The sequence below is a fragment of the Equus caballus genome, chromosome 1 (genome assembly GCF_041296265.1).
Source record: "Equus caballus isolate H_3958 breed thoroughbred chromosome 1, TB-T2T, whole genome shotgun sequence".
In the NCBI taxonomy this organism is placed as follows: domain Eukaryota; kingdom Metazoa; phylum Chordata; class Mammalia; order Perissodactyla; family Equidae; genus Equus; species Equus caballus.
In genome coordinates this window covers 165,225,023-165,238,146 of record NC_091684.1, presented here as the reverse complement: position 1 = coordinate 165,238,146, position 13,124 = coordinate 165,225,023, and the positions used below count along the sequence as shown (strand labels likewise).

The 13,124-nt window shown below is 37.5% G+C and overlaps 1 long non-coding RNA gene across 2 annotated transcripts in view; it reads left to right on the top strand.

Annotated features, from left to right (window-relative positions):
- The window catches only part of LOC111768340 (uncharacterized), a 505,095-nt gene that overhangs the window by 210,973 nt on the left and 280,998 nt on the right, over window positions 1-13,124 (top strand). The window lies entirely within an intron of this gene.

Here is a 13,124-nt window from a genome sequence, read left to right as displayed (position 1 = left end):
ATTTTGTAGTCAGTCCTGCCTGCATCTCAGGGTAACTTCCCCAGTGCAAGGCTTCTGCAGCATGGGCAATTCTCGAGTACCTAGTCTCTACAGGCCACCATGGTCAGCAGCACCCAGTGTCCAACAACCTCCCACAGCACCCTCAGAGACAGTTTAATAGCATACCCTGCCCTGTGAATAGCTTTCCTTGACAATCTAGATCTGAAGCATTTTCTGGTCTCACTCTGCTATGACCTTACTTTCGCCTGAGGCTATTAAGGCTTGTTTTGACACTGGGCTCGACAAACCAGGTGGCGCCACTCCACTTGTGTATGTGTGTGTGGGGGTGGCTGCTCTGAGATAAGGGGCCCTGAGGATGGTAATAGACATCAGCTGATCCTGGAAAGCTATGGCAAAGCAGCAAGTGGACCAAGAAAGGAGGGAAGCAGAAAGAACACTATGGATCAGGAACAGTCAAGAATTGATAGGAAAGGTTGGAGGAAGCCATCTGAGCTGCATGAGAGCATGTGAGACTCCACTTCTGGTGATGTCAGCTACTGCTGAGCCTTTGATGTCCTAACTTTAAAGGACAGAACAGACCCATTGTCTGTCTTAGCAACACATTCACATAGAGACACCAGAATAGATTCTTCTTGCTCATCCTGTCCTCCTCTCTGTCCCTCTTCCCTTCCTCCATGCCTGGGGCAACCCTATGCCGTTTGTTCCACCTGCATGGATAGGTGATGCATCAGATAAAACCCCTAGACCCTCAAATAAACTGAAATAAAATACTGCTTATTGGAGAACGAATCAATCTCTCTGATTTATGATTCCTTAGATTTGAGCATGTTGACTTAGATTTTATATTTGTATTAGCTGAGTTTGATGGCCCTCAGTTTTCAGAATAGATACCAATCTCAATCTCTTTTAGCTAGTTTCCCCTCTATAAAAATGTGGTGAGAAAGTTTCATATGCACTGGAAACTTCTTAGGAGCTTCAGTAAATAAGGCACCTTTATTGTGTACCAGTACCGAGTGACCAGTTCTCATCTTGTTGTAATCTGAGGCTGTGAATATTTGCTTTTCCTTGTAATTTTTTTTTTTTTTTTTTTTTTTTTGGTAAGGAAGATTGGCCCTGAGCTAACATCTGTTGCCAATCTTCCTCTTTTTCCTTGAGGAAGATTGTCACTGAGCTACCATCTGTGCCAGTCTTTCTGTATATTTGGAATGCTGCCACAGCTTGGCTTGATGAGCAGTGTGTAGGTACCTGCCTAGGATTTGAACTGGTGATCCCCGGCCGCTGAAGTGGAGTGCACGAACTTAACTGCTCTGCCGCCAGGCCAGCCCCCATTTGTCTTGTATTCTGTTATCTTAAATGACAGTGTGTATTACAGAGTTTATGGGGTTTAAAGTTTGCACCATGAACAAAGTTTTATTTTAAACACATTTAAAATTGGATAAATATCTATTGTAGATTTCTACTTTTAAATTGATTTTCATGTTCTCTTCAAGAAGTGGCAGAGTAAAGACAATCTAACCAGCAAATTAAATGGTGAGGAAAAATTTAAAAATGGGAACAAATAAAACTAAACACACATAAAATATATTAAGTGATGGGCTAGAAAGGTTATCTAAGTAATTTCAAACTTATTGTCCATAATTCTTTCTACTTTTGGAATATGTTGAAACTCTTCAAAATAAAGTTGTTTCATAAATACTATATGTTAGACAGTTTATTTTTCCAGCTCTATGATTGACAATTTTAGTTGTACTACACCCGTTTTTCTTCAATCCTGGAATATTCCCAAGTATAATCTTTTTTTTTTAATTTCACTTTTCTGTCGTTCTACCAGTGTCTTCTGCTGGAATTTATATTAAATGTATGTCAAAGCCTCAGAAGTTAATTTCCTTCTCTCCTAACTATATTATATTGTTTGATCCCTTTATCTTTTGGTGCTGCGTTCTGGGGCAATTTCTCAGTGCTTTCTTCCCATTTACTCATTCTCTCTTCAACTATGTTCAGAGTTTAATTTGTGAGATTGTAAATTTGAATTATTTTGTACAGTTTTTCACTTTCTGGATTTTTATTTGGTTCTTTTTCACATCTACCTGACCTTGTTTAATTTTGTTTTCTTTTATGATATCTTTTCTTTTTAAAAAAGTACTGGTTGGGTTTTTTTTTAAAATTTTTCTTTGAACACTAAACATACTTATTTTTTAAAGTAATTTCCAGATTGTTGTATGATTTTCGTTTTATCTGTAGTGAGTTAAGCTCCCAACTATAGATTTTGTTGGCTGTGGCCTGCTTGCCTGCCTGCGTGCCTTTCGTCCTTCTTTGCTCTTTCCTTCTTTTGCTCCCTCCCTTCATCCCTCCTTTTCCTAGGCTCTTCTCTGATATGCTTGTCTTATTGTTGTCTCCACTTTGTCTCCTAAATCTTCCAGTTCAAATCCAGATCTTAAACCAGCTACTCAGGGGTGCTATCCCACAGGGCCATTAGATAGTTCTTAGATTCAGTCACCAAGGCAGGCAATGAGTTGGACCAGATCTAGGTGGCAAGACTCTGTTTTCTCTTACTCCCTAGGAGATGTAGCCTTTGGCTGCAGTCAAGAGAGGTATGATTCAGAGTCTTTTCTTGATTGGGGGTTTGATAATATGGGGAGGGAAGGGAAGGAGAGAGTCCTACTAAGTACTTATTCTTAAGTAGTGACACTTGCTTTAGTCTCCTGACTCCTGGGGGTACAATTTTAGTTCCTGTTTTTCTGAAGAAGTTCAACTAAACTCTGTGTTTGGAGGGTGCTTAAAGCATGGATTTGAATAATGGTCTTGACCAGTAGTCTCAAGGACTTGTGTAATATTCTTCTAGCATATGTGTCTATGTGTGTGTGTGAACACATGGGTATTTTTCATCCAAGGTTGTGGCTTGGTGGAGTATTATGTTAACGGTTCTGAAACGGAATTTCATCCACAAGTAGCTTAATCCAATCACCCAAGGACCATTTAGTCAATGCATACTATGAAGTAAGTAGAACACTAGTTCCTGTGGGTACAAAGAATAATAAGGCTGAGGCCCCTGCTCAATGCTCTCTTAGGCTAGTGAGGAAGGAAGGATAGACAGCCTTCCTTGTCCCTGACTTTGCTGCAAGTTTAGCCTATGTTATTTCTACTTAATTTTGAGATTTTAGGAATTACTATGATTCAGGTCATTCAACAAAAAGACATGCATTAGATATTCATGAAATGTTCACACCAGATCTGTGATGTCAGTTACTTATATCATGAAAGGGTAAGGCCACATATGCCGGTCGAAGGATTGCATGGATTTGGTCAGCACAACTGAAAGATTTCAGCTTTTTCTCATCTGCTCGAAATATATGGGCTCGGCTCTTGGTATACTTTTGAAAATAACTGAAACTTTGAAACTCTAGTTTTTATTTAAAGAAATGAAACCTAATCAGGATTAGTAAGCAGTGCCCAGATTAGCTTTATTAGTAATAAAATAGTGAGTCAGAAGAGAGAAGCACCATCAGGAGGACCAGCAGCTGTGTCCAACATGTGCTGTTTTTTACCATTTTTATCTTTTACTTACATTTTTTTTAAAGTAAGAGGTAAGCAAGAAGAAGACAGACAAATAGAGCAAAGGACTTGAAGAAGGAGAATGGTTGCAGAGGGAGGAATTAGTCCATAAAACAAAGACCAGAGAGGTTTCACTAGGATAAGAAAAGAAATGAGATAGTAGGTCAGGGAGAAAATAAAATCAGAAAGGCAACAAATGGATTATCCTTTCCTTCACACGAATGGAGTGTTCTCTATACGATATTCTCCTTTAACTTGCTAGTCACCATCATATCTATTCAAGGGAAAACATACCACAAAAACATCCACCTACTTTTCAATACCAGCAGGAGGATAGCTCCCGAATAAACCCATCTCTCATTCTCCCTGTTCCTGCAAGTCTTAAATGAATTCATTCTCCTAGGAATAGAAATTATGGAATCTAAGAGTAAGACAATAATCTGGAAAAAGAGAAAGGAGAGAAAGGGCAAAATTTTCTTTTGTTTGCAAATCTAGTGTATTAATTGCATTCCTGGGAGACTTTCTGGACAGAGCCTCTGGTAAACAAATTAGATATAAACCGAAGGCGAGGGCACCAAGGTCACTGTGGTGAGGGAACATCAAGTGACAGGCGCTGGGACCCCCGATGCATGGCTTGCAGAGCAGATGTTCACAAGGATGCAGTGATTATTGAACTGGTAATAAAAAAGCATCAGCTTACAGGCAGCCACGATGGATGCTGGTAATTATAAACCATCCCCTGGGAGGAAAATGACACAAGTCAGCCACAACTCCGCAATCACCGGGGCATAATTAAAGCTCCAGTAACAGTTGTTAATAGGGTGCAAATAAAACAGGGGGAAAATTTGAACACAACCTTTTTTTTTTTCCTTTTTTTTAAGAGACGGCAAAGGGCAATGTAATTACAGGGATAGCAGATTTTATAATTTTGCTCCACATCATAAAACAAAGGGTTGTGGCTATTAGGTGGTCATAGATATCTAAAGTATGGAAACCCAGACACACCTACGTTTATATTTATATATATACAATATATATTATATATATAAATACCAAAGGGAAAAAAAGTGTGTTTGCTCTTTGAATATGTAGTATGTGGGGGAGAACAGATTTTTAAACAGAATGTTTATATTCTAATTTTCAAAATGGTAGAAATACAAATATGTAAAGAAAACGGAATACATGTAAATATTTGGCCATTTCATCCTTTCCGGAAGATCTGTAGTGGTATAATGTGCCAAGCTATATGATACTGTTGGTTAAAATGGTTTAGATATTGTTAAATAAAGTCAGCAAATCACTTACAGTGTTGAAAGTGTCACTTTTCCACAGAATGCTGCCAGCCACTCCCTAACCTAAAACATTAAGCGAAACAGGGCTCATTTTCCATGGGCTAAATCGCTGGAGCTATTTGCCAGTAGAGCTCCTAAGAAAAATACATCCACACCCATCGCGACCCAGTTGCTTGGCCCATTGGGCAACTAACTATGCATCTGGGTGTGTGTTGCCAATTAGGTCTATGTACAGATCTATTTTAAGAGGCACGTGGGTGGTGTGATGAGAAGAAAGGGAACCCTCTTACATTCCTATCTAGCCAGTTTTCCTTTCATAGATATCTGAAAAACTGAGTTTAGAGGGCTGACAAATGTAGAAAATGCACTCTACATCCTTGCAGTAAACTTTGTGTGAGAAGTACATGAATACCCATATGGGTCATGTTTCAACAAGTTTTAGGAAATAAGGGGAGAGGGAATAGCAATTTTCAATAGAACTTCCACTTCCAGATTTTAACATGATCACAATTGGCTACTGGAAAGCTTTCTTCTGCTTTCTTTTGGTATTTGGAGAGCTGGCCAATTAAAACATAACTAAATACTGATGTATGTGGTATGGAAGGCATGAAGAGTAGATTATATTTCCAATATGAACATAGGTTCCCAGCACTGGAAAGGACCTGAGGGTTTAATGGCCCTCGTTACTCTTGAATACCTGCTGTGGGCAATGCACTGGGAAACATGAAATCTGCTAAGAGACAGTACCTGCCTCTGTAGAAGACTCGACATAGACACGGGAAAAGTTAACAAATGATAAAAGGTGAAGTCCTTGGCTTTTTTTGGGCCCTAAGCTCATGGAAACATAATAAAAACTTCATGAGAAATCTCTCTTATTCCAAGTAAGATTCAGAAGCACAAGACATACTATCTCACAATAAGATGTTAAGAAGTGTGGTTATTTTGGCCTTGAGGGCCACGAGTCATCCTTTAATTGGGAATTAGGTCCTAAAGGAGTACAAAATGTACAACTGTAGGGCCCATCCTGAAAGTAGAACAAAGGGATGGGGGAGAGAGAAAAAGGGAGATCCTAGCCTCATCTAAGGGGGAGGAACAGGAAAGAGTGTTCTGCGGTGGCTCAGGATTCTGTAAGCAAAAGGGGGGTTATAATCAAATAAGTGAGAAATTCTGTTTGTTGCATCTCCCCCTTGGAGATTCATAATGACAGTAGCCTGTTAAATGCCTTCATAAAATCCTGCAGGGAGACTATATATCAAACTGGCTAAATGTACAGCTTGGCTTTGGAGCTAAAGGGTCTTGTTTTGAACCTCAGCCCTGCCAAAAACTAGGCAAGTTACTTGACCTATCAAAATAATAATTAAGACAGCCCATCCTTGGTTTCCTCGATTATAAAACAGGGAGGATTGTAGTATCTCCCTCTGGGTTGTTATCAAGAGTAAATAACACTTTTCAAATAAAGTAGCACAGTTCTAGGTGCATAGGAAATGCTCAAAATATCTTAGATATTATTAGAATTAATATCATATCTCATAATAAATAAGCCAACCTGTTTAACTTTGCTTACTTCTGGAATTTCTACTCTTTGTCCACAGAAATATCTTTTAAAGAACACCTACAAAAATGTGAAGATATACTAGTTTTGGGGGATAAACAGGTTTGAATAGTGGCTCTGTGAGGGAACTGCATGGTCCAAGGGAGACACTTATGACTTACTTCCCTCGCTGCCCTGAAGTTATTCAAGTCTGATGTGGGGAATGGGGCTTGGGATGGGAAGGGTAGTAGCTTTGGGGAATCATAAGGATGACTAGAAGAAGGCAAGTGGAGGAAGGGGTCTGATAAGGAGGGTTAGTCTGCTAAGTAGATTTTTTAACCTATTTCTATTTTTGTAATTGTTGGCAATAATTGAACAATTATCCTAATGGATTGAAGTTTTATTTGTAAGGTTACCTCTGTGTCTATCTCTTAAAACTTAATCACTTTATTGTCTAAAGACATTCCATTACTTATCTTTATATTCTTAACAACTTCCCCAAGGTTTCAAATAAAGCTTTCAAACCCATTTCTTAGATGGGGAAGCAACAGACTATTCTCCTATTTTCTTTCAATCTGCTCTTCTACTTCAGGGACCTCCACTTCTACTCTTAATTTTCTGTTTTCTTATTTATTTCTCTCCTCTCTTTTGCCCAAAGAGAGGGAATGTGGAAAGATGAAGAACGTGAACAGGGTGAGTTGATTGAGGTGATAGCTCAAGGGGAGGCGAGAAGGTTTGCCAAGATAGGTGAAATACAGTCATAGTCTTTCATTTTCCTTGATCTCAAACCAAACTAAAATAAGAACAATCTAATATAACTTATTCCAAAACTTCCTAAGAGGATTATAGAATCTGGGAACAAATCAGAATGAATGTGCTAATGTGTAAAAGAGAATTTCCTTGGAAGAATATTGTATAAATGTAAACCATTTTTAGTATGTCAGATATAATTTTAGGATTTTTTGTCCTTTTTTTTAAGAAGTAAGTTTTCCATAGACATTATAAAGTGTTTGTTAACAGCAGTTTTCAACTATTATATAAATCAGTACTAAACAATATCTGTTTTAGATTTAAAATAGTCCTAGGATAAAATATATTAATTTTAGGGAAGGCTTTGGATGAATTACAGCATCTATGGTTTCTCCTAAATATTGAACAATTCTGTAATTTCTTTTATTTTGTTTCCACAATAGTTCAATATAGAACAGATTATTTTGACATCAGAGAAACAAGAGCTGGACACAAAAGAAGAGAAAATACAGATCAGATTATTTTCAATTTTTTAAAGTGTTTCAAGAAGTGGTCTTAAAGTTTTTTTTTACTCTCATTGCCTACAATTTCAACCACTCAATGTGCGTAGGGTTTCTGCCAAGAAATTTAGCCAATTTGTTTTAGATTTCTGATAGGACATCTTTATAGCAGATTTATTTTTAATTCTTCCTCTAGGGAATTTGTGCTCTATTTTAACAAATTATATGTACCTCCCTGAAATGTTACTAATCTCCAGGTTCATAATATGAAAAATTCTTTGCTTGTCCTTGAGCAAAGCTGGAAGAAAACCAATAACCGATTCTACCTTATGCTAGTGAATATTTAAATAGTATATAGTTTTTAAGCAATGGGGTAATAAATGTGCATTCATTAATTTTGATCAACAAAGTTAATGATCATGTTCTATATTTCAGTGGCCACAGACTGTGTTGAGGATGTAATGACAATTTAAGACAATCCCAACCTCAAGAATCTTCCAGTCTACTGGAACGTTAAGAAAACCCAACATTGTGCCATTTTGGGCTACTGCCACGGTATATACTGTATAGGATGCTATGAGAGCAGGCAGAGCAGGGAAGGCTTGTTAGAAAAGCTACTGTTTTAATTGAATTGTTAAGGATAAACTAGAAATACCAAAGGAGTGGGTCATGTGGGGGAGTGATAAGGGTTACTCCCTAGCTGCTTCCTTGATCCTTTTCTCTTTTCTAGGTATTCTCACTTGCTAAGTCATCTCCCTTAGTTACATGACTGTTTTATATTTATATTTATATTCATGCGATTACTACATTTACTTCTTTAGCTCTGACTTTTCCCCTGAATTCTAGATTCATAGCTAACTGCCTACCTAGTATTGCACCTGGATATTTAATATCACATTTTACATGTTTAAATTAGGACTGTTTTTTAACCACCTACCCACCAATTTCTTCTTCCTCTACTGTTCCTTGTCTCCTGAAATGGCACCACTCTTCACCTCGTTCCTGGATATCTCCCTTGCACCTTATATCCAATCTCTCAGCAAATTCCGCTGGCTTTACCTTCAGATTCTATCCTGAATCTGACCACTTGCTGCTTCTGCTTTGCCCAAGTAATTTCTCCTCTGGATCAGTCCAGTAGACTCCAAAATAGTCTCCCTATTTCTCTTCTTACCCCACCCCTGCAGCAGGCAGAGAGCTTCTTTGAAATCATAAGCCAGTTCATGTCACTCCCTGGCTAAAAACCTCCAGCGGCTTCCTAGGCTACAATCCAAAGTCCTGAGCGTGGCTTCTAAACCTGCCCATGATTTTTCTGGATACCTCTCTATCTCTCCTCACTTACGTTTACAGTGTAGTGTTTCAGCTACACTGGCCTTTCTGCTGTTTGTTGACCATAGAGGTCACACCTTAGGATCTTTGCACTTGTTGTTCCCTGCCAGAAATGTCCCTTCCCATAGAGCCCACATGGCTTGTTTCTTCTCCTCAAGTCTCAGCTCAAAAGTCACTTCCTTGGAGTGGTCTTTTCTGATTAGCAAAATCAACAAGTCTCCCTTACCCTAGCAATCTCTGTTCTCTTGCCCTAACCCATTCTTCTTCAGCACATTTATCACTATGTGAATTCTATCAAATATCTGGCAGCAGCTCAGTTTGTTTTAAATGCTGCTGAATCCCTAACACACAAAAGAGGGTCAGCACAGAGTAAGTGTTCAATAAATATTTATTGAAAGAGTTTTTCTCTTGGTAGAAATGTTCAATTATATATATGGGCATGAAATTAGAGAGAAAGATCTGGTTTGGAATAAGAAGTAGCCAACAAAGAATAAATTATTGAATTCAGGGAAAGGATGAATACATGCTGTGTAGGTGAATTCCTAAAAAATGAGAAGAGAAGAAGTCCATAGATACCCACCTTCCTCATTTAATAGGTGGTCTGCCTTAAAGCAAAGATTGCACTAACAAAATGCCTTTCTGTCTCTGTAACTGGTGGGGCTGCTCTTTTCTTCCCTCCCTGCTCCTCTTGCTTTTCCTTCCTTAGGCATATTTTGGAATCTGCTTCATTTCAGTGTGTCTCATTAGTCCAGCATAGCAAGGACCTCTATTTCACCAGTTTATTTTGAAGGATGGAAGATTTTATGTATGTGTCAATATATACCTGTGCTATACATATATATGCATATGTGTATAGATATAATATTAAGACAAATTAGAAAATACTATATGTCTTCACAGTAGTGGTGAAATATGATGAAAATTTGGAGGATGAATCTAAGCTGGAGGGTCAGGGAAGGGAGGAGACATTTAAGCTGGGTCTTAAATTGATAGGCAGGATTTATTGAGGTGGAGAAGGGGACAGCATGGACAAATGTGTGGAGGTAGGAAGACACAGGCTATATTTGGGAAAACATATTCTCAGCTGGCCAAGTCATAATCTAAATGTTCTTATATTAACAATTGAAATTATACAACATTCCTTGTGCTTATTTGCTTTTTCCTTGCAGTCAAAGAAAATCAAATATGAGTTTTTTTCATTGTATCTTATGGCATCATTATGTGGTGAAAGTCTATGGCTTTATCTAGCCCATACAAGCTTGAAAAGCAGTGTTTCAAACCAACAAGCTGTATGGCTAGGATAAGTATAAATCTTGGTTTTCTGTTTTTCCCTGATTTCAAGGGTCAAAGCAGCAGTACTATCTATATTAATGGCATTACCAATCTCACCCAGACCCAAGGCCACACCCAAGACAATGACTTCTGGTGTGATTTGAAGTCTCCTTTCAGAAAATCCGCTCCTCCCCCCATTGCTCTTTTTTGCATTTTTAGAGGCCAGTCTTGAGTTATTGGTGTTTTCTTGGCCATGATTCCTTACCTTTTTGCCACAACCATCACCTAGGGCAATTGTTTAATATGCAGCACTTCTGATTCAATAACTAGGCTTAGAAATGTTAATGTGTAGCATGGTGCATGGATTCAGGAATCAGGCTTTGAGAAAAACTGCCTTAGAGGACAAACAATTTATGAGGCTAGTGACTCATACCTTAGTGCAAATTCATTTAATTAAATAGTTTTCTTTCTATCAGCAGTTTAAAATCAACTAGCATTTAATAAATAAGGATAAGGAGTGAGGAAGAGGACTTCATCGTAGGTCAATGTGCACTGGGGAACAGAAAGCCTGAGTGAGAGCTCTGGGCACCTGCAGACAAAAGGCTATGTGGACTCTTGGCAGTAAGCAGGAGAGTGATGCACAAAGGGGAAAGAAAGCCCTGAAGATACTCTGATTACTTCATGGCTATAGTTTGTGCTAATTTCTGCCAATATTTCTATTTGAGCTATTTCATATGACTTCCGTCTTCTTTCCACTGGGCATATCTTACATATAGTTTAAAGCATTTGAGAATGTGCTGAAGAAACGTTTGTTTGAAAATTGAATGACAGTATTTTGGTATGAAAAAACTATAATGTGGAAATATTTCTGTTCAGTCTACCAAGAGCCAAGCTGATTTGGAAAAGAAAACTGTATTTCTGCACAATATTTTTTTCTGGTCAATTCTCTACAGTTGTTGAAAATTTCTTAAAAGCCGCATCATATTCTATTTTTTATTTTTGGTGATATTACTATTTCTCTCTGCTTGCGGCTTATCAACCACATGAACACATGCATGCCTCTTAAGACCTAGTTGCTACTCTTTGGCAGCCCTGCTTGTCAGAAAGACTTATTCACTAGTCTCCATCAGTTTAAGCATTAAGAATAATGTCTTTGGCTTGACCAGCAAGCTATTTTATTGTCTGACTAAATGTTTAATCTCGGCGGAAGCTCTTCATAACTCCTACTTCATAGCAGTGCCAGTGACACTTCTTATTTTAACAGTGTCAAATTATGCCCACTTTATTTTGTTTGATTTCCTTGTTGTGAACTGTTATGTGTTCTCCAAACCTTTTTTTCTGGAAGTTAACCCACAGCGGGGAGACACTTGTCACAAGGTGACTTTACTAGCAGTACTTTCTCCTCAGTGATAGAATTGGCTCACCTGCCAGCTTCAAATGGCTTTCCCCAAACATATAATGGCTGCCTCCCACTGAGATCTGAAGCAACCTTCTACATCTTGGAATCTGGCCAAAGTGACACTGTTGAGATACACAACTAGGAACTTTGTTGTGTTTTCTGATGTGGAAATGGGACAATGGAACAGTGAACAAATCTCCCTCATTGGAGACTTTTCTTCTCGGTGGTTATGTGTTATAATAGGAAATTTTAAATAGGAAAACACTTTCTGCATTTAATTTGAGGTTTAAACATGGAGACATTTTGTAAAAGGAGATTTAAATAAATGAGCAGTCAATTTATAGAGATCTAAACAGTCCTTAAAATGTATAATACATAGTGTTACTATCCAGCAGCTTATAGCTATTCTTATAGCACTGGGATTTTTGTTCAGTTATATTACAAAATGTTTAGCTATTTCTGTATTACAGTTGAAAAAAGGTGATTTATTATCTTCAGGAAGATACCATGCTCTAAAAATATAAAATCTATAAGTATCGTATTTTGACTTCTTGTCATTTATTATGTTGAAATCACTACAGATTAATTCTCCTTGACTGGAATTTCTTGTGACAAGAGATTCTAGAATCTGAGTTTTAGGGAGTCAGTTCTTCTCTTTGTTTAGTTGCTTTGCTTCTCAACAGTGAAGATTTTCAGTTTATTTGAGGCCAAATTATAGTGATATGCATGCATAGTCCCCATTAGTGTCAATAGGAATTACGCATAGTGACGGAAGAATAGACCCCATATGTTTATGAGAAATGAATGATTTGAAGCATCTGTGACACATTCTTAGAGCCATCTCTATCACTGCATGCAATCACAGCAAGGTTTTTTTTTTTAAAAAAAATCACCACAAGAATTTCCCTCATTATATAGACTTTAAGGAACTTATCACTTTAACTAAACTATGCATTAAAAAGAAAAAACTATAGCTTAAACTGTATACTACCTAGAATATTTCTATAGGTGTCAAAGTAACTTTAAAATATGGACATCCTATTCCAAAAGATAGTGTTTCTTTTGTGCTACTTCTTGTGTGTGTGTATGTTGTAATACTGTATTAGCATTTTTATATAAAACTCTACTCAGAGATCATAGAGTCATGATTGGCAAATAGTTTTTAAAACTTTTTATTTGGGGATAATTTTAGATTTACAGAAGAGTGGCAAAGATAGTACAGAGAATTCCTGTGTACCCTCCATCCAGTTTCCCCTAATGCAAACCTCTTATGTAATCATGGTACATTTGTCAAAATTAAGAAATTTACATAGGTTCAATATAACTAATAAATTTTAATCAGCATTCACTGTGTCCTTTTTCTATTTTAGTGTCAAATCTAGGGTATCGTGGTGCATTTAATTATCATGTCTCCTAATTTAATCCTCATCTCAGTTTCTCAAATCTTTCCTTGTTTTTCATGACATTGACAGCTTTGGGCAGTACTGATCATGTGTTTTATA